The sequence below is a fragment of the Microcebus murinus genome, chromosome X (genome assembly GCF_040939455.1).
Source record: "Microcebus murinus isolate Inina chromosome X, M.murinus_Inina_mat1.0, whole genome shotgun sequence".
Classification (NCBI taxonomy): Eukaryota; Metazoa; Chordata; class Mammalia; order Primates; family Cheirogaleidae; genus Microcebus; species Microcebus murinus.
Window position 1 is genome coordinate 106,697,475 of NC_134136.1, and position 26,410 is coordinate 106,723,884.

Sequence of the window (26,410 nt, forward strand, 5' to 3'; positions counted from 1 at the left end):
AGAGTTTTAAATTTACTCACAACAAAGAAATGATAAATGTTTGAGGTTATGGACATGCCAAGTACTCTGATTTGATTATTATACAATATATGTATTTATTGAAACATCAAACTGTACCCCATGGATATGTACAATTATTATGTATCAATTAAAAATAAAATGAAACTTAAAAATATAACAAAATACCATTATTACACCAATAAAAAATAAATCATTAATATCCTGTCAATGTTCAAAAAAGATAACATGCAATTTATATTGCAGGCTCGGATATAAGCAATTAACCAACTAACAGATATAATAGTCAAACCAGGTGGTGGGTGTTAGCTTCATTATCCTTTCTGTTTTATTGTATCCACTAACATTTTAAATTGGAATGCTGAAGGAACTTAGTTCAAGGCAATGTGTGACTATTTCATATGAAAAGAATATTAAGAAACAAATATTTGGTCATTTTCCAGTCATAGAAAATACTGAGATAGAAACAGTATGAACCAGGGATTTATGCTTGCCTACAGACAGTTTCAGATAAGAATCACCTGCGGCATTAAAAAACAGCAACAGCAACAAAAACAAAACACTGATCCTGGGACTCCACTCCAGACCAATTAAATGTGTGTCTTTGGAGGTGGGACTTGACATTGGTATTTTTTAAAGCACTGAGGTGATTCCAATGTGCAGTCAAAGTGAAAAACAGTGCTACGAAGTAAGATTTGAAGCCTTATGGGGCTTATGATCTACCAGGTCTCTTGGGACATGTCCAAATAATAATCTGCTAGGACTAAACCAAAAGCTATCCTTAAGATTCCTGGCTGCAGGGCTGCCTAACAGTATAGTAGTCTGTCAAGTTTCTCTGAAATCTGCTCTTAAGAAACAATGAATTATACTTTTGAACCCCATGACATCTTCTCAGATATCTACCTTCATTTAGGAATTTTAAATAACTTTAGAATGCAATGCTACATCTGCCTACTACTGGTTTACTGGAAAGGGAATGAAATTCACATTTATTAAACAGTTACTATGAGCCAGACACTGCCTCCATGGTTTTATAGTGCCATGTATATACCATTTCATAGACACCTGCAATGACCCTGCAGCATAACAATTATTATCTCATTTTCTGTTAGAGAAAACAGAGGCCAAGTAACTTGTCAAAATGTAAGAATAGCATTAAATAATAGAGAGGGGATCCTAACCCAGATATCGCTGGTTTCAATGGCACCTTTCCATCACCTCACATGCTCTCTTGCAGGGACTTCCTTTTTCCAGGATGAAGCCACATCTTATTGGTTAAACAATTGAAAGGGATAGGTATAGAGGTTTTTTCCCTTTGTTTTTCTTCTTTATTATCTACCTATGATGTAATTCTGTACCTACACATACATTGCATTCTGTCAGATATTGCATTTAATGAATAACTACATGCCTAACCTGAAAAATTACATAAAACAGACAGTATTTTGGTAGCATAAAAAAGATAAAGAGTCTCAATTGTCAAAAATAGCGGATTAGGGATGACCTCCTGGTTCTCTGCTCTCAGAGTGGGAGGTGAAGAAAACGGTCTAAATCACTCTAGTGGGAAGTTCTCCCACAGGATTGGCTTCATGGAATTGCAGGGAAGCTTCGAGGGTCAGCAATGCTGGGGAAAGGAGGAAAGTGACTCAGTAGATTTGCCGTGAAGTTCTGAGAATCCGAGTTGTACAGTGGGGTTTGGAGTGCAAGCTGGCCACGTTCAGCGGCCAGCTCAACGGGACTGTGTGATCTGTCCCACAGGTGGACAACTTCTCCATCAATGACCAAAGTTCTGAGAGTCTGAGCTGTACTGCAGAGATTGGAGCGCAAGCCGGCTACACTAAGTGCCCAGCCCCCCGGGACTGTGGGATCTGTCCAACACGGGGACGCTTTCTCCTTCACCAACCTCCACACCCACGCAAGCAGCAAAACACCTGAAGTCAGCACGAAGAGGTAACATGGGCAGTCAGGCAGTTTGGAGAGGAGACAGGAGTGGAAAGCAATTTGAACTCTCCAGCCCACGGTGCAGGGACGCCTTGGCTGGGAGATCTGAACACACCAGCGGCTTATGCCTCACTTTCAAAGGGGCACAAAAGTGAGATAGGCCGCTCATTTGGCTGAGTTGTCTGGTGGACTCCGGGGGCCCAAGCACCAATGATGAGGAGGTGGAAGAGGGAGGGAGCTCAATCCTCCACAGACCCTCCCAGGGGGCTTCAGCAGCCCATGCTTCACTGATGACGTTGGGAAAAGTGAAAGTTTTCACTCCCTGGCGGAACTCTCACTGGTCTCCAGCAGCTCAAGCGCTGCCAGTGAGGGAGTGGAAGAGGGAGGGAGCTCAATCCTCCACGAACCCTCGAGGGGGCTTCAGTGGCCCAAACTCCGCTGGTGATGCACGGAAAGGGGAAAGTTTTCACCCCTCAGCGGAGCTTCTCAGTGGACCCTGGCAGCTCAAGCGCTGCTGGTGAGGGGCAGAAGAGGGAAGGAGCTAGCTCCTTGGTAAGCCTCCTGGCAGACCCCAGTGACTCAAGTCCCACCAGTGAGGGGAGGGAAGAGGGAGAGAGATTGCTCTCCAGGCAGTCCTCCATCACACCCAGCCACCTCTGTTTTGCACCTAATGAACAAAACCTGCCCTATCAGGATGGAATTGGAAAGGAGAGTGATTTTCCAACTCTGACTTGGGACAATAGTACCCCCTGCACGTTCTGGGGTTTTGAGCTAAGTGCTTCTCTCCAAAACTACAGACTCCACCACTGAGTGGAGTGGAGAAACAAGCCGTTATTCAAGCTGAAACCAGAGGCTGGACTGCTATCTCCTATTGCTTATTATCCATTGCTGGCCTATTTTTCACCAAAGGCCCAGATCCCTCCCCTGAAAAGGTTTAGTAACAGCAACACTAGATTGCTACCCAAGCTGAGATCCTTGCCCATCTCCTGGAGACAATTTGGTAGACAGGGTTTTTAGCCAAAGGATCAGCCCCCAGTCCTTGAAGCACACAGTGGTGAGGGAGTCCGTTTTTAGGGCTAAGACCCATCTGGGTTGTGGAAGGTTCTTGTCTGCGCCCAGGCCACTGGTATTTTGTAAGGAAGGGCCTGACTCCACTTACGCAGGAGGAGAGTAGCAAGCAGGTTGCTCTCTGTTCTATGTCCCCCAGAGGCCCTGGTCAGGGCCTCTTCAACAGTCCTGAGGCTTTGACTTCATAACAACTAGATGAACCCCATACTTGGAGGGGCGGAGTAAGAAGAGTTGATGCCCTACTACAGCAAGTTGTTTTGGATCATGTTAAAAGCAGAATACAGGCCAGGCACAGTGGCTCATGCCTGTAATCCTAGCACTCTGGGAGGCTGAGGCGGGCAGATTGCTCAAGGTTAGGAGTTCAAAACCAGCCTGAGCGAGACCCCATCTCTACTATAAAAATATAGAAAGAAATTAATTGGCATATACATATATATATATATATATATATATATATATATATATATATATTAGCCGGGCATGGTGGCACGTAGTCCCAGCTACTCGGGAGGCTGAGGCAGGAGGATTGCTTGAGCCCAGAAGTTTGAGGTTCCTGTGAGCTAGGCTGATGCCACAGCACTCACTCCAGCCTGGGCAACAAAGCAAGACTCTGCCTCAAAAAAAAAAAAAAAAAAAAAAAAAAAGTAGAATACAGGGGCTTGCCCTTGGTATCAAGGCAGTTGCCAAATTATAGGCTTGTGTTCTGAGAAGGAAAATCTCAACCAGAATTCCTAACAATTGCACCAAAAGACACTTTCTACCAGGAGCTGCCACACATATGCAGTGAATGATCTCTGAATAACTTTTTAGAAGCTCCTCTCTAGCCACAGATCAAGCAACCCCTGAAGTATACTCTCTTAGGCTTGCTGATACCTGTTGTTTATCTCACCCCAACTAAATAGGTAACAGGGCTCAAGGATCCCCTGGGAGAGGTATGACACTCCCCAAAGGCTGAGATTCCTGTTTACCACATTTAAGGGTTTAGAGGTCATTATATAGGTATTGGAATAGCTTGATAACCGACCTCCCCACGCAAACCACAAGCAACAAAAAAGAGAGAATACCTCATAGCTCATCACAGTACCTCACACTTCATACTAGTAGTTGATAAGGGAGTCACACTCACAAAAGGGATACAATGCCGGGGAGTCTAAACAAGGGATCCAATCTCACTAATCTCTATTAAGAGATGGTGAAGGCAACAGATCAAAGATAACCCAACAGGCTCAAACTCCTCTAAGACATTACAGGTCCAGAGCACATATCCCCAGATCTTCCAAGGGTCATCCCTCCATAATTCCAGAATTTAGCTCATAATTCAGTCCCTGCACTTCTGGTCCTCGATAAAGCACCCAGATGAGAAAGAACCAGAGAAAGTTCACAGGAAACATGAAGGAGCAAAGAGAAAAGTCACCTCCAAAGCAAAATACTCATCCTCCATCATCTGGCACCAACTTACATGATATGATTAAACTGACGGAGGAAGAATTCCAAATATGGATTGCTAGAAAACTCAATGCAATTGAAGAGAAAATAGAACCCCAGCATAGAGAAACCACAAGAACAATATAGGAAATGAATGAAAGGTTCTCCAAAGAAATTGAAATTATTTAGAAAAACCAAACAGAAATTCTGGTTATGAAGGAGACAATCAAGGATCTCCATAACACAGTGGAAAGCATAAAGAACAGGATGGACCATGCAGAGGAAAGAACCTCAGAGCTTGAAGATTATGCCTATGCACTAAACAAATCAGAGGAAGAAAGGGAACACAGAAACAAGAGAGAAGACCAAAGTTTACAGGAAGTGTAGGATTATTTGGCTTAAAAAAGCCGAATCTCATATTGATTGGGATTCCAGAAGGGGAAGAGGAACATTCACAAGGGCTGGAAAACTTACTTCATGGAATACTGGAGGAAAATATGCCAGGTTTGGGAAGAAACCTTGATACCCAAATACACGAAGCACACAAAACTCCTGGGAGACTCAATGTGAAAAGGCAATCACCTCGTCACATGGGTATTAGGCTGACCAAAGTAAACATGAAAGAAACAATTCTCTGAGCAGTGAGACAAAAGCAGCAAATGACTATAAAGGTAAGCCTATCAGACTAACAGCAGACTTCTCATCTGAAACCTTACAAGCCAGGAGGGTTTGGGTGCCTATCCTTAATCTTCTAAAACAGAACAAAGCCAAACCTAGAATTCTTTATCCAGCAAAATTAAGTTTCATCTATGAGGGAGAAATAAAGTCCTTCTCAGACAAGCAATCACTGAAGGAATTTGCAAATCCTGACCAGCCCTGCAGGAAGTTCTCAGATCCACATTTCTAAACAAACACAGCAATAGTCACTCCTCAAAGTAAAATCCTCAAAGAATTAAAGTTTAGATCTTGAACTACATGATGGCTCAAGGAGTAAGACAAAGCAAGAAGTCTCTACCCAACAATATGAATGATAATCTTCCTCCAATTTCAATCTTCTCAATAAATGTAAATGGAAATGTAAATGGCTTAAGCTGTCCTCTGAAGAGACATAGACTGGAAGAATGGATAAAAATGCACAAGGCTAGCATCTGCTGTCTACAGGAAACACATCTAACCCACATAGATGCCTTCCTGCTGAAGGTCAAGGGATAGAAAACTATCATCCAAACAGAAGTCAAAAGAAAGCTGGGGTAGCCATACTATTTTCAGATAACACAAGCTTTAAAATAGCAAAAGTAAAAAGAGAGAAAGATAGCCATTCTATAGTGATGAAAGGGTAGATCCAACAAGAAGATTTAACAATTCTTAATATCTATGCACCCAATACAGGAGCACCCAATTACATAAAGCAAACCTTGTTTAATCTAAACACCATGTTACACAACACTGCCGTAGTCGCAGCGGACTTCAACACTCCACTGAATGATCTGGATAGATCCTCCAAACAGAAAACAAGCAAAGAAATAATGGACCTGACCAGAGCCCTGGATCAAAAAGATCTGACAGATCTCTATAGAACATTCCATCCAAATAAACTTGAATTTACATTCTTCTCAGCAGCCCATGGATCCTTCTCCAAAATTGATCACATCCCAAGCCGCAAATCAGATCTCAAAATATTCAAGAAAATAGAAATTATACCTTGTATCTTTTCTGACCATAATAGTATAAAATTACAGTTCAACTCCTATAGAAACACTCTACGCCTCACAAAATCATGGAAACTACACAATCTATTATTGAAAAATTACTGGTTCAAGGAAGAAATTCAGAGGGAAATCAAGAGTTTCTTCGAACAAAATGATAACGGTGATACTTGTTACCAAAACCAAACCTGTGGGATATAGCAAAAGCTTACCTCAGAGGAAAACTAGTAGCAATTAACGCTCACATCCCAAAAACAGAAAGCTTAGATACTCACAACCTAATAAATAGGCTCAAGGAATTGGAAAAAGAAGAGCAAACAATTTCCAATCCTAGTAGAAGAAAAGAAATAACAAAGATCAAAGCAGAACTTAATGAAATGGAGAACAAGAGAACTATACTAAAGATCAACAAAACCAGAACCTGGTTTTTCAAAAAGATAAACAAAATTGATTGCCCTCTTGCTAGATTGACAAGGACTCAAAGGGAAAAGACTCTAATAAACTCAATAAGAAATGAAAAAGAAGAGATCACAATAGACACCACAGAAATACAAAACATTATATTTGACTACTATAAAAAACCATATGCCCAAAAACTACAGAACAAAGATGAAATGGGCAAATTCCTGGATTCATACAACCTCCCTAAGTTCACCCAGGAAGTAACAGAATTCCTGAACAGACCAATCTCAAGCTCAGAAATTGGAGCAGTAATTAAAAACCTCCCCAAATGAAATAGTCCCAGAACAGATGGCTACACTTCAGAGTTCTACCAAACATACAGAGATGAAATTATACCTATACTACAGAAACTATTCCACATCATTGAGAAGAATTGTATCCTTTCTAACTCATTCTATGAAGCCAATATCACCTTGATACCAAAGCCAGGAAAGGACACAACAAAAAAAGAAAATTACAGACCGATATCCCTCATGAATATAGATACAAAAATCCTAAATAAAATTTTAGCAAATAGAATTCAGCAGCACATCAGAAAAATAATTCACCATGACCAGATGGACTTTATTCAAGGGATGCAAGTCTGGTTCAACATACACAAGTCTATAAGTGCAATTTACTTCATAAATAAAATCAAGAACAAAGGCCATATGATTCTGTCAATAGATGCAGAAAAAGCATTTGACAAAGTCCAACACACCTTTATGATAAAAACTCTTAACAAAATAGGAATAGATGGCTCATACCTTAAATTTATCAAATCCATTTATGGCAAACCCACTGATAATATCATTCTAAATGGGGAAAAATTGAAATCATTCTCTCTTCGAACTGGAACTAGACAAGGATGCCCACTATCTCCTCTCCTATTCAATATAGTGCTTGAAGTTCTAGCTATAGTAATCAGGTAAGAGAGGGGAATTAAGGGCATCCAAGTGGGGGCAGATGAAATCAAACTCTCACTCTTCCCCGATGATATGATATTATACCTAGAAAACCCCATGGATTCATCCAAGAGACTCCTAGATTTGATAAATGAATTTGATAAAGTCACAGGTTATAAAATCAATACACGGAAATCAGAAACATTCATATATGCCAAGACCCATCAAGCAGAAACTCAAATAAAAAATGCAATACCCTTTACTATAGCTCCAAAGAAAATTAAATATCTAGGAATATACTTAACAAAAGATACAAAAGATTTATACAAGGAGAACTACAAAACACTAAAAAAAGAAATTGCAGATGATTTAAACAGATGGAAAAATCTACTTTGTTCATGGATTGGTAGAATCAATATCATTAAAATGTCAATATTACCTAAAGTGATCTACAGAATCAATGTAATCCCCATCAAAATACCACCAGCATTCTTTACAGATCTAGAAAAAATAATTCTTCACTTTGTATGGAACCATAAAAAAGCTCATATAGCCAAAGCAATCTTAAGTAAAATGAACAAACTGGGAAGCATCAGTCTTCCTGACTTCAAGCTGTACTATAAAGCGGTAATAGTTATATCATCCTGGTACTGGCACAAGAACAGAAGCATCGATATCTGGAATAGATCTCTGATACCAGAAATGAAACCTTCAGTAGACGGTAACCTAATCTTTGATAAAGCAGACAAAAATATACAATGGGGAAAAGAATCCCTCTTCAATAAATGGTGCTGGGAAAACTGGTTAGCTGCATGCAGAAGATTGAATCAAGATCCCTACCTCTCACCTCTCACAAAAATTCACTCAAGATGGATAGCAGACTTAAATCTAAGTCATGAAACCTTAAGAATCCTAGAAGATGTTGGGAAAACCCTATCAGACATTGGTCTAGGCAAAGAATTTTTGAGGAAGACCGCCAAGGCAATCACTGTAACATCAAAAATAAACAAATGGGATCTGATCAAATTAAAAAGCTTCTGCACAGCCAAGGAAACTATCATTAGAGCAAATAGACAACCCACAGAGTGGGAGAAAATATTTGCTTTCTATACTTCTGATAAAGGTCTAATAACAGGAATCTATCTAGAACTTAAAAGAATTAACAAGAAAAAAAAAATCAAACAACCCCATCAAGAAATGGGCAAAGGAAATGAACAGAAACTTCTCCAAAGAAGACAGAATAAAGGCCTGCAAACATATAGAAAAATGCTCAACATCTCTAATCCTCAGAGAAATGCAAATCAAAACCATAATGAGATACCACCTAACCCCAGTGAGAATGGCCTGTATCAAGAAATCCCAAAACAACAAATGCTGGCAAGGATGTGGAGAGACAGGAACACTCTTAAACTGCTGGTGGGACTGCAAATTACTGCAACTTTTGTGGAAAAGAATTTGGACACCTCAAACAGCTAGAAATAGAAATACCATTTGACCCGGCAATAGCATTGTTGGGCATCTACCCAAAAGAGCCTAAGACATTCTATTATAAAGACATCTGCACCCGAATGTTATGGCAGCACAATACACTATTGCACAGTCATGGAAACAACCCAAGTGTCAATTCATGAGTGGATAATTAAAATTTTGTATATGCTCACAATGGATTATTATTTAATTCTAAGAAACGACTGTGAGCTAGCACCATTTATGCTATCCTGAATTAAGCTTAAGCCCGTTAACCAAAGTGAGGTGACACAAGATCTGGAAAATGGGCTACGTATCTACTCTCCATCAAATTTGTACTGATTGATTAAAACTATGGTGCTCAAATGGTGGTAATGTTCATCAGGGATTCGGAGGGGGGAAGACCCACATCTTAGGGATGTGGAGAGCATTGTGGGGGGGGGGGAATACTTCTAACCCTTCTTAGGGAGAGGGAAAGATATACAATGTTACCAAAATGTCAAAAAATAAATTAAACTTTTATCGGGTGGTGGGCAGGTGGGAGGGGGCAGGAGAGGAAGGATGTATACTTACATAATGGGTGTGGTGCGCACCACCTGGTGGTTGGGCACTCTTGAAGCTCTGGCAGGGTGGCGTGGGGAGGGGTAGCAAGGGCAATATATGTAACATTAACAATATTTGTACCCCCATAATATGATGAAATAAAAGGAAAAAAACGAGTCTCTATAGTTAAAAATAAGAATTCTGCCTTTGATAATTACTGATTTTCTAGAGTTAATCAAATATAATATATCCTTAAGCAACAAAATGATCTTGGGAATGTTTTACATGTTTACTATTAATAATAATTTAGCATTCATATACTTTTAGTGGTATCTAATACATAATAAATGACCTAAGAATACATCTTAAGAGTTTATTCTCTTTAAAAAAGAATTACACATAGCATGTTTACAGACACTTGTATCATTGGAGTCAAAAAGTTGCTGCTGTGCACGTAGAGTAGTCACATTCATCAGGTGTCAGGCAGGTTGGAGGAGGAAGGGGGGATGGGTATATTCACACCTAATGGGTGCCATGAACACTGTCTGGGGGATGGACATGCTTGTAGCTCTGACTTGGGTGGGGCAAAGGCAATATATATAACCTACACATTTGTACCCTGTAACATGCTGAAATAAAAAAAAAATTAAAAACTTGCTGTTCAAGGAGAATGTACAAAACTATGAAGCATAGTTAACATTGTTCCATCTTGGCGAGACTATAGTTGATTTTACTTTTTATTATATACTTTTTCTTTGTTGTTGGTTTTTCTGGTTTTTTTTGGACAGAGTCTTACTCTGTTGCCCAAGCTAGAGTGCTGTGGCATCAGCCTAGCTCACAGCAACCTCAAACTCCTGGGCTCAAGCAATCCTCCTGCCTCAGCCTCCCGAGTAGCTGGGACTACAGGCATGCGCCATCATGCTTGGCTAATTTTTTATATATATATATATTTTAGTTGGTCAATTAATTTCTTTCTATTTTTAGTAGAGATGGGGTCTCGCTCTTGCTCAGGCTGGTTTCGAACTCCTGAACTTGAGCGATCCTCCTGCCCTGGTCTCCCAGAGTGCTAGGATTACAGGTGTGAGCCACGTTGCCTGGCCCATTGTTGGTTTTTCTACAACATGCTTTTCATTTTATGAGAGTCAGAAAAAATAAAGCAAGTTTAAAATAAATTTAAATGGCAGTCTCACATGCTATGACTGCTACCTCCAACTATCCTCCCGTTACAGTAGTCTAAGCAACAGGTAGCAGCTAACCAGAGCACAGAGAAGTACCAGTTCGTCACAATTTACCAATTCAACTTTGTAGCAGTCATCAGTCCCTTCTTGGTTTGCTTTTTTTCACTACCCAATCACCTGAACTATCCTCTTGCCAACACTTTTAGCTAGTAGGAGGTGCTTTTTTCTCCAATATATGTACTATAAGTGCCCACTCTTCTTTCCACACTGCTACGCACACCCTAAAGGTGTCCAATCTCAGATCTGTTACAGACACTCTCCTTTTGCCACTCACCATAGTGGTAATTTCCACCCTCCACCAGACTCCACACACCCTCCTCTCACCCTGACCCTCTTCCTTTTTACAGGTTATCTTTCCTCTTCATTCTCCCAAGAGAAGAAAAACATAAGGGTCCATACACTTGATCACAGTAAGCTGGACTCTGCAAGACAGAGCTGGGGTTAGGAAGAAAAAGGGAACAGGCTAAGGACCTGGGCTCTGCATTGATACCATTGTTCTGTGCCCATGAAAGTGAGGCAGGATGGACTTTCCAGCCACGCAGGACTAGGACTATCTGCTGGTTCCCCAACCCCTGCTACTACCTTGGGACTTGGGAATTCACACATCAGTAACATATTCCTGAATTGCCCTCTTTCCCTTTTGCTCTCTTTTCCTTAACTCCTGCACCCCAAACCTTTGCATCCTTTAAGACTTGATATAAATTACTTACACTGTTGCTTTATAAATATATAGCATTCAATATAGCATGCAACTGCTAAAACTTTGAAAACTGTAAAGTTGATTTAATTTCATTATTAAAATTACTGTTAAAATGAGTAACTCTATTCAAACAAAATATTAAAGAATAAAAACATGTGCTTTACATGCAATGACATTTAATATGAGTAATAATACTTTAAACTGCATTTCGAGCCTCACATAAAATTTTAAAATATACTTTTCAGTGCTTAATATGCCTTGTTAATAGCAGAGTCTAAATCTATTCCTGAATTTACTATGTAAAATTACATTTTTTTATCATGACTACTTATAAACTTAAACTCTTTTTTTTCTTATCAAGGAAAATTCCAAATTAATATATATATAAATTCTGCTGGTTTTACAATGTTACATTTATAAATTCAATCTCTAATTAGTTATTGTGCTCCCTAAGTTCCTCTCACTCTATTATTTAGACTATTGATAAGTGAGGAAAAAGGCAACAACAAGTAGAAACACATAGAGACATTAAAAATAGCATTCAGGGAAATAAATATAATTTTTATCTTCTATACTATTTCTAGGAAAAAAAAAATGTGGTGTTTTTTTTTTCCTGGCAGTAAGAGGAAATGTAGGCTGAACTTAATAAAGGACAAAAAATTGTCGGTATACACATACAGATAATAAATCAAGTGATTTTGAAATTTTGCAAATATTAAAATTCTCATTCACTATGCAACCAGTATTTAACATTACACTGCTGCTTCATTTATGTGCAGCATAACTTATTTCCTGCTGTTCTAAATCAAGTTAGTCAGATCATTCTCAAGCATAAATTACATTTAGGGAGTAATTTAGGTACTTTGGAACATACTTTAACACTTTCAGGCCATTACGGTGGTGCTCAATTCCATGAAATAGATTTAAATAAATAACACCCTAGTAGCCTTCTGACATATCCATTGTGGCTTTATACTTAGGTCTGCAAGCTCAGCGTTGGGCTGCTGATTATTTCCTCCTGCATATTTCATCTTTGATTAAGTGAGTGGGAGGGATCTTGGCTAAAGTCTCATAATCCAAACTGTAGGTGTCAATAAATAAAAGTTAGTTATCTTCCCCAAATCATAGTACCTTGCTTCCCCCAATCATAGTACCTTGCTTCTGCCCCGTACACACATCCCAAGTAATAAAATTATTCAGTAAAACTTAAATATACCAGCAGTCATGAAGTTTTCTCTACAGGACCTGCGTCACTCTGAGGAGATCTCCCATGGCTCCAACTCTCCTCTCCCCTCCAGTATTCCTTTGATTTCTTACTTTTAAAACAGTGGCCCCAGTTTTCTAGGCTAAATAAGAAATCTCACACCTAACTTATACACTGAGACCATACACATGTATGATTATAGTCTAGTCCAGCTGTGTAATGGTCTCACTGCCACCATTGGACAGAGGTTTGTACCTGGAGACACCATTATGACTCAGAGCAGTGGTAAGACTGCCTTGTTTGACATCCTGGCTCCACCCTTTATTATGTGGCCTTGGGCAAGCAAGTGATCTCTCTGAGAAGTGGTTATAAAATTAGTACAGATCCTCTAAGGTAATTGTGAAAGTTGAATGAATTTATGCAAATTTCTTTGAACAGTGTCTGGAAGTGTTCAACAAATATGAGTAGTAATAGTTGTTATTATTAGTCTGCCTCTATTTGGCTTGGGCCTTTAAATGCAAATCAAATCACCAACATATAATCTGTGCTGTACTCATGTCTCTCTGGTGGGGATCAGACATATAAGAAATGACTATTGTTAATTTCAGGATTTAAAGTAATTAAGTAGGCAATTTCATTCGCCTGTTCATGGAAGCTGAATCATTATTCCAGCACAGAATCCATGATTGACCATGACTGACTCTAACCACCCATATATATTTATTTTTAAATACATTTTATTGTGAAACATAACTAATATAGAGAAGAATTCATACAACTCCATGTAACCAGCACCCAGGCCAAGACATTTTTTAAAGATCCCATCAGCAAGAAACCCCTTGACACCTCCCTCAATCACTACTTCCCCCTGCCCTTACAATATAGCCTTCATCCTTACTTTCAGGATAAGCATTCCTTTAGAGCTTCACAGTTTAAATATGTAGTCCTAACATTACAGTTTGGTTGTTGTATTTTTTTCATTATTTTTATAAATTGAATCCTATAATATATATTCTTTGATGCTTCATTTGCTTGATATTATACTTTTAAGATAAATCCATGTTGTTTCTTATTCATCATTGTATAATTTTCCATTGTATGATTGCCTGAGTCTGTTTGTGCTATTTGTAATGTATAAATAACAGAAATTTACCTTCTTACAGTTCTGGAGACTGGCAAGTTCAAGATCAAGGCTCCATGGTATCTGGTGTCTGGTTAAGGCCTCCCTACTTCATCTTCATATGGCAGAAGATGAGAGGGCAAGAGAGCAAGCTAACTGAAAGCTCTGTGAAACCTCATTTATAAGGGTCTTAATCTCATTAACAAGGAAGGAGCCCTCATGGCCTAATCACCTCTTACAGGCTCCACCTTTTAATACCATCACATTGGCAACACCTGAATCTAGGAGGGGACACGTTCAAATCATAGAACTAATTTTATCATTAACAAATACTTGGGTAGTTTCTAGTTGAGACCATTATTATGTTGCTGCAGATAACACCTGTCCCATACCTATCTCCTGGAATGTGAACACATGTATTTCTGTAAAGTATATACCTAGGAGTGAAACTGATGGGCCATAGTTTACATATATCTTTGATGTTAAAATGGTTTTGACTCCCGGTAGTAGCAGTGTTTGAAATTTTCATTTCTACTTACAATTTACAAACCAAGTAGCATTTTATAAGATTTTCGATTACTCTACATTCTCATCACCCCTTGGTATTGTCAGACTTTAAATTTCAAATATTCTGGTCAGTGTGTAGTGCTATTTCGTTTTAGTTTTAATTTGTATGGCCCTGACTACTAATAGGACTTAGAAACTCTTTAAATGTTTATTGGCCACTTGGATGTCTTATTTTGTAAAGATAGCAAAAGTTAGACAGTGTTACTGTGAAGTATAAAACATCTTAGTTATTTACTATGAAGTGACAACTTCATAAACGCCATCCAGGTCAAGATATAGAAAGTAGCCAGTAGCCCACAAACCCTATCTGTGCCACATTTCACATTTCAAGAACTTTCCCAATTTTTCTACTAGATTGTCTGTTCTTTTCTTATAGATTTGTAGGAATACTTCATAATTAGATGCACACACTTCATCCATTATATGTATATTCTAAATATCTTCTCCCACTCTGTGGTTTTCATTTTTACTCTCTCAATACTGCCTTTAGATGTACAAAAGTTATTAATAAACAATGTAGTCCAGTTTATTTTTATTCATGATTAGTACTTCATGTATTTGTTTAGGCAATCTTTCTTTGCCCAACATACATTAACATATCCTCCTCATATTTTGTTGTTAAAGCTTTATTAATTTTTTTCACATTTAGGTTTGTAGTCCTCCAGGATTTTATTTTTGTGTATTGTTTGAAATAGGACCTATACATATTTTTTCTAAGCAGGGGATTCAATTTTAATTTTTTAGGTAAGGTATGCATACAGTAAAAATTAATGGGTGAACAGTGGAAAAATAAAACCATGTGTAGAGAAATGTGTCTGTCCCAATTTTGATCCCCTCACTCTGCTAGTTCTGCTCTTATTGTTAATAAAAATTTTATAATTTGAAATATTTATAGAGTAAGGCAAAGAAATAAACAAACACAGTGGTATAAAGTGATACTTTCTCATTCTGTTTTACTGTTTTCAATATATTCAATGCTGGTATTTTTACAGCTCTGGATTGACATTTCATTTTGTAACACCCTGTTTATTTTATTGATCCCTCATCCTCCCTAGGTTGTGAGCCTGGTTCTCAGGCTTCAAGCAATTTTGGAGTGATACTTTGATTTTAAGTTTCTCACAGTGGTTATAACACTTGAGTTTAGGAGCTCATTCTCATGCACTTATCCCTTCTCTTTACTGTTGAAATTCTACACACTTTGTTTCCCTTGTTTCTCATAATAACTTTTCATTTATTGCCATATAAACACATAGCGGATATAGACTTTATTTGAACTGTATCACTAACATCAACACTTAATCGTGGCCTCTTTCCAACCATAGGGAACTTTTCTGCCGTACTTAAAGACAGGGATAATTTTCCATCAAAAGGAAATCTAATTCATAGAGATGAACCTGTTGGATTTCTTGTCTGAACATTTCCCTATAGAACCTCATTCACTTTCAAAGATTCAACTAACATCTACATCAGAAGTGGTCAAACTTTATCTATAAAGGTCTGGAGAATAAGTATTTTGCTTTGTGGGCCATATATTCTTTGTTACAACTACTCAATTCTGCCTTGTAGCTCAAAAATAGCCATAGACTAAATAAGCAAATGAATGTGGCTGGGATTCGCTACAACTTTATTTACGAAAACAAGTGGTGGGTGGATTTGGTCCATGAGCAGTAGTTTATTGACCTTTGTTCTAAAGGATAATTGACATAGCCCCAGGTTGTGGCCTTTACCTGAACTCTATATTCAGCAGTTTTTGGACTATTGTCATCAGAACATTTGATGTGAAACTCAAACATGATATGTTAACAATTTCTTATTTTCTCCTATATATCTCAACTTTTAATTTTAGTTAGGGATTTCCAAGCTAGAAATTTTGAGGCCATTCTTCACTCCTTAACTTTCTTATTCTGCTTGTCTTTATATCCTATCAAATCTAAACCAAATGACTTTTTACTTTGGCCTCATCCCTCTACCTGCACTACCATGACCTTTCTTGAAAGCCCCTAATATCTTTTCCTTTGCATATTCCCAGCCACCTCTTCCTATTGTTAATTTCTCACCAATCTCCAATGAATATCTCCACTACTATCCCCTCTTCCTTTTTGTTCCCAATACAAATATTCAACCATATGTATACTATACTCAAAATATTGAATATCTCAAAACTTCCGTAATAGTACAAATGCCACTTTTACTCTGGGCCTTTTGCTATATATTACAATGCAACCCTATCTACAACGCCACTTTAATTTATGGGCCTGTCTCCTTTGAAATTAGTTATTCCATAAGACAAACTTTCCTAACTTTGTGAAAGCCTCTGTTAAAATATTACTTTCTGTTCTCATTATTAATTTACAGAGCTGCTTTTGCAGTAGACTATGTATCTTAGGAAAAGGAATATGCTTACACACCTTTGAATTCCTAGTACCAAGCACTGTCCCAGGCATATGCTAAGAGTTTAGCATATTTCTATAAGTGAATGAGTGAATGAAAAAGTTCAAAGTAATTTGAGTAAACTCCTTATATCTTCATTTTAAGAGTCACGAAGACTTGAGTGTATCATTTTACCTCTTTGAATTTCAGTTGTCTCACAAAGCAAGAATAATTATGTTGCCTACCTTATACAGCATTTTGAGGAGGATAAAAATATACTTTAAGGTGTAAATAGCAATAAACCTTTAATATTATTGATATCAATAGCAACCTTTAGAAATCTGAAAATTTTGTAACATTGATACAGAATTGAGAATACAAAAATTAGTATATATCAGAAATAATTTTCCAAATTCATCAATACATTGTCAGAGAATTGTTGCTATCATTAATAAAAACACAAATAAAAATGATTTTGGAAGTTCAACATTATTCTAAAGAGAATAATACATTTTACATGAATTTGCTGAGGTCTAATTTAAGTATGAAGATGCACAGTTACTTAAGAACTATGAATCTTTTTAAATGAGTGTTTCAAACTAAGACAATATTGATAAAATTCACCTTACACTAAAAATTTAAATGGTTTTATTTTATGATGCGCACTGTCTGTGGGATGGACACGCTTGAAGCTCTGACTGGGCAGAGGGAGGGCAAGGGAAATATATGTAACTTAAACATTTGTACCCCCATAATGTGCTGAAATAAAAAATAATGATAAAATTAGTTAAATGCTGATGACATTATTTTTATGGGCTCATAAATATTTTAGGTCATCACTAAGACTATTAGATGAAATCTTGAAATTCCTTGGATTTATAAAGTATTTTTTAAATTGTCTCAATGGGCATGAACCTTCTGATGAGGTCTAAAATTGTAGTGGTTCCTTTTTCCTACAAATAGGCAGATCTGTGGAGGAAGAAGCTAAACAAAAAAGCTTCACCAATAAGCTTGAGTCATCTTAGATAAATGAAGAATTTTTGAACTGAAATGGCACACATATACACGATATTTCAATATGTATATATCCATACACATATATCAGGAACTTGACCTCAGTGAACATTGAGTGTTTAGGGGATCTTCATTAAGCATATTATTTTGGCTCAGGGAGAGACACTATAAACAAACCCAAGATAAATTGATATGTACTCATATAGGTAGAAATTCATATCTTCACCTACTCTTGACATCTGATAATTTAATTAGCTAATTAAAAATAGGAAAGCAAAAGTGCCTCTAATATTACTAGTGTCTGATATTCCACAAATCTTCTTTATCCTTCCCTTTTAGAAATGTCTTTGCCATAATCCAAAGTCCCAGCAGACCAATGACAGTGTAAAGGGTGTGATATTTGACAGTTTCATCATGTTGAAAAACTATTCAGGGTATACTATTCCTGCACTGCTTCCAAAAAAAAAAGGAAAAAAAAACAATGTAGGATTATGCTAATATTAACCTAAAAATTATGCAATTTCAATGTCTTGATTTAGCTCAATTAGCATCCTGTAAAAATACTCAATGTAGCAGAAATAGTTTGCTATTAGTGAGCTGTAATGTTACTTTTAATATCAGGACCTTTTGGAGAAATCAACTACAGAAACTGATTCAGCAGTCTAAATTAAATAATTTAAATTTCTTAAAAAGTTTAAGCTAACATACTCTCTGAAGACTTCATATATTCATGGGTCTCCTCTACAAAATGTATTTAATTTAGTCTTAATTTACATATCTTCTAGTATGTAGTCCAAATTAAGATTATATGGTCTTAGACATTCCAGCTTCTAAGTCTTATCTTTAATTTGTTGGCTAGAGGGGATATTCAAAATAACGATGTCTTTCTTTCCATTCAAACCCAAACATATGTAATAGATGTAGGAACTTTCACCTACAAAGAGGAGCAAAAGCAATCACAACCATAGACATATGCTAAGCACTCTATTAAAAATTTCAGATTCAGTAAAGTATTAAATATTAATATTTTCAGTACTATTATTATATTCATTATTCAGATGAGAAAACTGAGACTTTGGGAGGCTAACTTGTATGTTTCTATTCAGAGATGCAAGGCACTAATATAGTTGAATAAAGATAGTTTATAGTATATACATTTTTCTTTTAGTGTTTAGTGTCATTCAAAATAGTAAACACTATATTTATCTCATGGAAGACAAGAAATTCTACTTCTATAATATACTGTCCTCTTGGACATAAAGCATGTTGTTATTAGTCAATTCCACTCTTGCATTTCTCAGCATCATAAATTTGATATTTCAAATAAAATGTTTTTCATAAATGATCTACCTTCCTTTTTAAGCAACATTTTCTCAAATTAACATCCCATCTTTCTAGCCTCTTCTCATTATATATCATGATGAATACCTCCTACTCCAAAATCAAGATAATATTACTTTTGGTTTTTCATGAATATCTTTGAAGGTTCCTCATCATTTTATTTGTTTATTTTTAAATTTTGCTCATATTAGTCCTTGTCTTAAAATATTGTTTCTCTTAGATTTTCTGTCCAGCTATACCTCCCTCCATGAGAACCTTACTGATACTCCAAATTATTAATATAAATAATCCATCTCTCTTAGACATACTCTAACATTCTCCTTTTTTAAGGGTGATTTTTTTCTTTATTATTTTTAGTAACCAGTTTGTTGAAGTATGATTGATATATAAAAAGCTGTAGATATTTAATGTATACATCTCCATGAGTTTGGGGATAAATACACACCCATGAAACCATCACCACCATCAAGGCCATAAACATATCCTAAAGTTTCCTCTAGTCTCCTTTATTATTGTTGTTGTTATTTTATTGTTGTTGTTTGTAGGTGAGAAAACATAAGATCTCTTGGAATTTTAAGTATATTTTAAGTATTGTATTGTTAGCTATAGACACTAGGCTGTATGGCAGATCTGCAGAACTTATTTATCTTCCATAACTGAAACTTTATATTTTTTAACCTAACAATCCTTTTGTCCTGCTTTAAAGAATTTGTTACACTGTTATTACCCCTAAAGTACATTTAATGCTCTCTGAAGGTAGAAAATATGTCAAATCACCACTTTTACCTTCTGTAACAGGTACCAATAAATAATGCTGCACTTAATTTTTGCAGATTTAAATTTAATTAATCCAAAGAATTAATTTTAATGCATACTATTGGTATCTATTTTGAATTATTATATCTTTTATCAGAACTTGTTCTGTTGATTAGAACTCCCAAACTATATTCTTTCAAAATGAGGACACAGTTTTCATTAAGAGAAGGTAGTAAAACAATGAGGTTGTGCGGCAGCATATGAAGTTTGAAGACAGGCAAACATGGATTTGAAATTCTGTTCTATTACTTAATAGTGCTTTGTAAACTTTAGATGGTGATTTAATTTTGCAGATTTCAGAATTCTTATTTGTGGAAAAGCCATAGTATCTACTTCACTGGGTTTTTATATGGATTAGCAATAATATAGTGAAGGTTGTTGAACATATAATAAGTGCTCAATCAATGGTGGTAATAACAATAATTGTAATGTCCATATACATATACACTCTGTACATAATCACCATGTTTGTAAAATATTAAATTGTCAAAAAATTACATCCATATGAACATTTTCTTTTTCAATATATAGTTATGAATGAGTAAAATATGTAGAACTGATTTTATATAGTTCCTCATTTACACATGAAAGTTGCATATCTTCAGGTAGATTTCATCTTGTCCTTTAAGGCTCATTTTACTATGTGTAAACTGATTTTACTGCTATTATAATGGATCAAACCAAAACTATTACAGTAAATGGACTCATATGTCTCTCTTTGTTTCTTTTTCAATGAGGGAGGGATAGTAATTTGACACTGCTACAAGAAATTTAACTTAAAATTTTCTGTTAAAAGAGAATCAGAGGGGGGAAAATTTTTATTTTAAAATGGAGGGCAAACAGATTTTGATCCTCAAGGCAAGTAAGGCCTTTAGGTGTTGTTATCTTCTCAAAAGTATGAGTAAAATACAAATTCCAAATATGCAGAGTATGAATAAAAATGGAAAGGCATGACATTTTGCTTCTTGGGCTGCCAAAATGTTATTTCCTCCATCGACTACTGCAGCAAATCAAAATGCACCACTTGAGATCAGCTTACAAAAATGTCTCTCTTTTACACAGGACTCATTTCTTTGGCCATAATTAAAATTAAAGATTAAAATCACTGTGTATCTTTGAGTATATTTGGCATGAGAGCATAATAATACAAATATAAAAATAAAATTGAAACAATTAATTTTTTACTTAGCTTTATTCTACGTGGGCAATTTTATTTTCTCTTTTATACAGTTTCACTGGGACTATTAGCTTCCACAAGGCTGCTTTTCCTATTAAGATAGTTATAATTAACAAGAGCTCACACACACATAACAGTTTTTATCAACCATATTAATGAACATATCAAGCTATTATTTATCTTAATGTTCACTCAGTTTTATCTTGTTGGTTCTGATCTCAAAGGTTGCAGAATTTAAAAAACAATAATAGTGACTGCTATAATTTTCAATTAATTTTAAAATAATTTTCCAATGAAAGAAAAAAATTCCCAGTTTCCTATTATAAGTTGATCTTGGAGCATGCAGATATAGTATTATTGAAAAAGAACAAACTTAGAAGGTCTAAGTGGCATTAACAGAAAACGTTCGTGCTGAAATTACACAATAGTGACATTTCAATTAGGAATAGCAAGGAGAAAAGGTCTAGGCTGCCAGAGGTCATAAGTAGTAAAGAAAATAAGAGCCATTTTCAGTAGACATGACCTATTTTGCTGGCAGTTGCTCCAATCAGTCAGAGGGACTGGGTCCAAAATACTTTCTTATAAAATCAGAGAAGCAGTAATTAATTTCAAGCCAAATTTTGGTTTATGTATATCTGACAAACCTGTTAAATGAATTAACTATGCCAGGAGCCCCTTATTAGGAGGAGTATGGCTATAATGCTCATTTCAGTTTGAATCTACTGCTCCCATGAATATTAAGAGGATTCCCCTACTCTTACCCCCTAGCCTGGATGTACCTGGATGTACCTGGATATACCAGTTCCAGCATGAAACAATGTAGGTAAGACAGCTTCACTTCAAATTTACTGAACTAAAATCTGACCCAACTCTAGCAACTCTAAAATGAAGAGATTTTTATCACAACTGACTTACTACCTTATGAATAAATACCATCATAAAAATCAGACCCCTTTTGCTATTTTATATTCCATCTTATTAAAACACAAGTGCACAAGGGAAATGTTCTTGGCATAAAACTACTATATTCATTAATTTCTTCTTTACTACACCTGAAGGCACATGTCTAAACCTGTAGGGGTTACTTTATTATTTAATTAGAGCAGATTCTTTTCTATCATTTTAGGTGTTTCATCTAAAGTTTGATTAACATGACTATGTGCTATGCTCTCAGGCAAGTAAATATAGCTTGTGCAGAAAGAGAAATAAGCAGAAGAAAAAAATTAAAAAATAAACAAAAACATACATGTGGAAAGAAATAAAATGTCACCTTTAAGAAATAAAATGTCAACATTTAAAGCTCATTAGAAATACTTCATAAATGCATATGAAGTATAGTGTTTGCACATTTTAATTAACTATTAATTCATTTATTCATTTTAAAATAAACATTTATTTAGTGCTTAGTACTGAAGCTAACAGTGTGTTAAATTTGGGGGTATAAAAATGAAAAAGATACTATCCCTGCCAATGAGAAACTCACAGTTTAGTGTGTGAATTAAGTATTGTAAGGAGGGTATGTACGGAAGTTGTAGCTGATGTTGTGCTTGCTCCGTGCATGTCCCCTTGCCTTTCCATTTTAAAGTGGTTCAACTTCCAAATAGTACTATTTGGACTTCATTTCCTGAGGAATCTCTCTGGCTGCAGAGGTCTGCTGCTGCTCCTGCTAGGGTGGGAACCACATTTGGCAACCATTGGCATGGGCGGATTGCCAAGCGATAGGTGGGCAAGCGGGACTGGATCAATGAATATCCTGTGACCTAAAGTTTTCATTTTGTTTTGTTTTGAGTTCATTTATGCAAAAATAGTTTATTGCAAATGAGAGTACCAAACAAAATTAATAAATAAATGTAAACTTACATAAAATATGATAAATTACAAAATCCTTGGAGGGAAAACATATAAAGTATTCCGTATACCTTTATGGTACAATTTCTTAGGCTTTATTGTTTATTATATTTCCCACCCAAATTTCACATATGCATATCAGTAGCAATGATAAAAAAAATTAACCTTTGTGTTTCTAGCCACTGATATTTTGCAATTGTTTTTTTTTTTTTTTGCAGCATAACATAACCAATCACAACTCAAACATTATTTCCACATTCCTTGATTTCTTTCTTCACTTGGTATTTTTTTATATATTTCTGAAAAGAAATTATTTAAAGTAGGTATATTTTTGATACTTTCTCTGAAAATGACTTTATTTTCTCCTCCTATTTAATTTATAGTTAGCCAGGGTGTATAACTTATACATCGCTGAGTAATAAATTACCCCCAAATTTAGGAGCTTAAAACCAAAAACATTTATTATCTGACACAGTTTCTGATAGTCAAAAATCTGGAAATGGCTTAGCAGGATGGGACTGGCATAGGGTATTCTTAGCAGTTGTGGTGAAACTGTTTGCTATGCCCACAGCCTCTCAAGATTTGACTGGAGCTGAAAGATCCACCTCTAAGCTCATTCTCATGACTTTTTCTGGAAGGCTTCACTTTCTCACCAAAGGCATCTGCATAGGGCTGCTCATGACATGAATTTGCATGGAACAAGCAATGCATGAGAGAGAGCAAGAGTGAGAGCAGGGAGGTAGGGGGGGGAAGTAGAGGGAAGAGGGAGAGGGAGAGGGAGAGGGAGAGGGAGGGAGGGAGAGAGAGAGAGAGAGAGAGAGAGAGAGAGAGAGAGAGAGAGAGAGAGAGAGAGAGAGAGAGAATGTACATGTAAACCCAAGATAGAAACCAGTCTTTATATAACCTAAAATAGGAATTGACATATCATCACAAGAGAGCCACTAAATCTAGTCCACACTTAAGAGGAGGGCAATTTATCTCCAACTCTTGAAGAGTATCAAAGAATGTGTGAACATAAATTTACAAAGGGTATGAAATCAAGGTTAAAAATTAGTTATTCCTAGAAATTTAAAGGAAATGTTCCATTTTTCTTAATTCCCATTGTTATTGTTGAAAGTACAAAACCATTCTGATTTCTGAACCTTGAACTTCTCTTTATGCTTGTTCTTTTTTTTTTTTTTAATTTCATAATGAACCTTGGTATAGATTTTTTAACTTATTTCCTGTGCTGGGCATTCAGTAGGCTCCTTAAATCTGGAGAATCATTTTCTTCAGTTCTAAGAAAATTTATTTTGTTATTTCTTTGATAATTTTCTCTCCACATTTGCATCTCTTCTTTTTCTTTATAAATTCTACCATTTGGATGTTGGACTACCTACAGCAAGGTTTCTAAACCTAAATGTTACTGCTACTTTGATCTGGATAATTCTTTGTGGATGGCTATACTGGGCATCATAGAAATTCTAGCAGTATCTCTCTGGGTCAATCTTCACAGGATGAAAGTATACACTTCTCCCTTATTTATGACAACCAAAACTGTCTCCATACATAGTCAAATATCAACTGGTGGACAACATCACTCCCCAGTTAAGAAGCACTCACCTAGAATGATCATATATACAAGGCTATAGTAATTAAAACAGTTTGCTACTGGCACAAGAACAGGGACATGGACCAGTGGAACAGAACAGAGAACCCAGATATAAAACCATCCTCATATAGCCAACTATTCTTCGACAAAGCAGACAAAAACATACACTGGGGAAAAGAATCCATATACAATAAATGGTGCTGGGAAAACTGGATAGCCACATGTAGAAGACTGAAACAGGACCCACACCTTTCACCACTCACAAATATCAAATCATGCTGGGTAACAGACTTGAACCTTAGGTGTGAAACTATTAGAATTCTAGAGGAAAACGTTGGGAATACTCTTCTAGACATTGGCCTAAGTAAAGAATTTATGAAGAAGACCCCAAAGACAATCACGGCAGCAATAAAAATAAATAAATGGGACCTGATCAAATTAAAAAGCTTCTGCACAGCCAAGAAACCATCAAAAGAGCAAATAGACGACCCACAGAATGGGAGAAAATTTTTGCAAGCTACACGTCTGATAAAGGGCTGATAACTAGAATTTATTTAGAACTCAGGAAAATCAGCAAGGAAAAATCAAACAACTCTGTTAAAAAGTGGCAAAGGACATGAACAGAAATTTTTCAAAAGAAGACAGAATAATGGCCAAAAAATATATGAAAAAATGATCAACATCTCTAATCATCAGAGAAATGCAAATCAAAATGGCAATGAGATATTACTTATCTCCAGTAAGAATGGCCTTCATCAAAAATTTCCCAAACAATAAATGTTGGCATGGATGCAGAGAGATAGGAACACTCCTACACTGCTAGTGGGACTGCAAACCTCTGTGGAATGCAATATGGATACCTTAAAGCGATACAAGTAGATCTACCTTTGGATCCAGCAATTCTACTATTGGGCATCTACCCAAAAGATCAAATTACACTCTACAAAAAAGACACCTGCACTCGAATGTTTATAGCAGCACAATTCACAATTGCAAAGCTGTGGAAACAACCCAAGTGACCATGAATTCATGAGTGGATTAATAAAATGTGGTATATGTATACCATGGAGTACTATTCAAGCTTTAAGAAACAATAGTGATATAGCACCTCTTGTATTTTCTTGGATAGAGCTGGAACCCATTCTACTAAGTGAAGTATCTCAAGAATGGAAAAACAAGCACCACGTGTACTCACCAGCAAATTGGTATTAACAGATCAACACCTAAATGGACATATAGGAATAACATTTATCGGGTGTTGGCCAGGTGAGAGGGGGGAGGGGGGATGGGTATATACAAACGTAATGAGTGAGATGGGCAATGTTTGGGGGATGGTCACGCTTGAAGCTCTGACTCGAGGGGGATGGGGTGGCATGGGCAATATATATAACCTTAACATTTGTACCCCCATAATATGCTGAAAAAAATATTCTTATATTTTATCATTTTCCATCTTTTTGTCTGTTTATATGACTTTATAAGTGATTTCTTCAAGTTTACCTTCTACTTCTTCTGTTGAATTTTTAATTGTGCTATTCATTTTTAATAGACTTTATTTTTTAAGGCAGTTTTATGTTTACAGCAAAATTGAGAAGAAACTACAGAGATTTCCCATATATACCCTGGATCCCTCCCTTATACACACAGCCTCCCCAACTATCAACATCCCACACCAGAGTGGTACATCTGTTACAATTGATTTACCTGGATGATACATCATTATCATCTGAAGTTCATAGTTCACATTAGATTTTGCTCTAGGTGTTGTATACTCTATGGGTTTTGACAAAAGTGTAATGACATGTATCCATCATTATAGTATCATACAGAGTAGTTTCGCTGCTCTAAAACTGATATTCAATTTTTAATTTAAATAATTCTTCCCTTTTTCTGAAATATCATCTCCTGTA

The 26,410-nt window shown here is 36.3% G+C and overlaps 1 protein-coding gene across 9 annotated transcripts in view; it reads right to left on the reverse strand.

The window, feature by feature from the left end:
- Window positions 1-26,410, reverse strand: part of DMD (dystrophin) — a 2,109,452-nt gene that overhangs the window by 1,066,952 nt on the left and 1,016,090 nt on the right. The gene's annotated exons all lie outside the window — the stretch shown is intronic.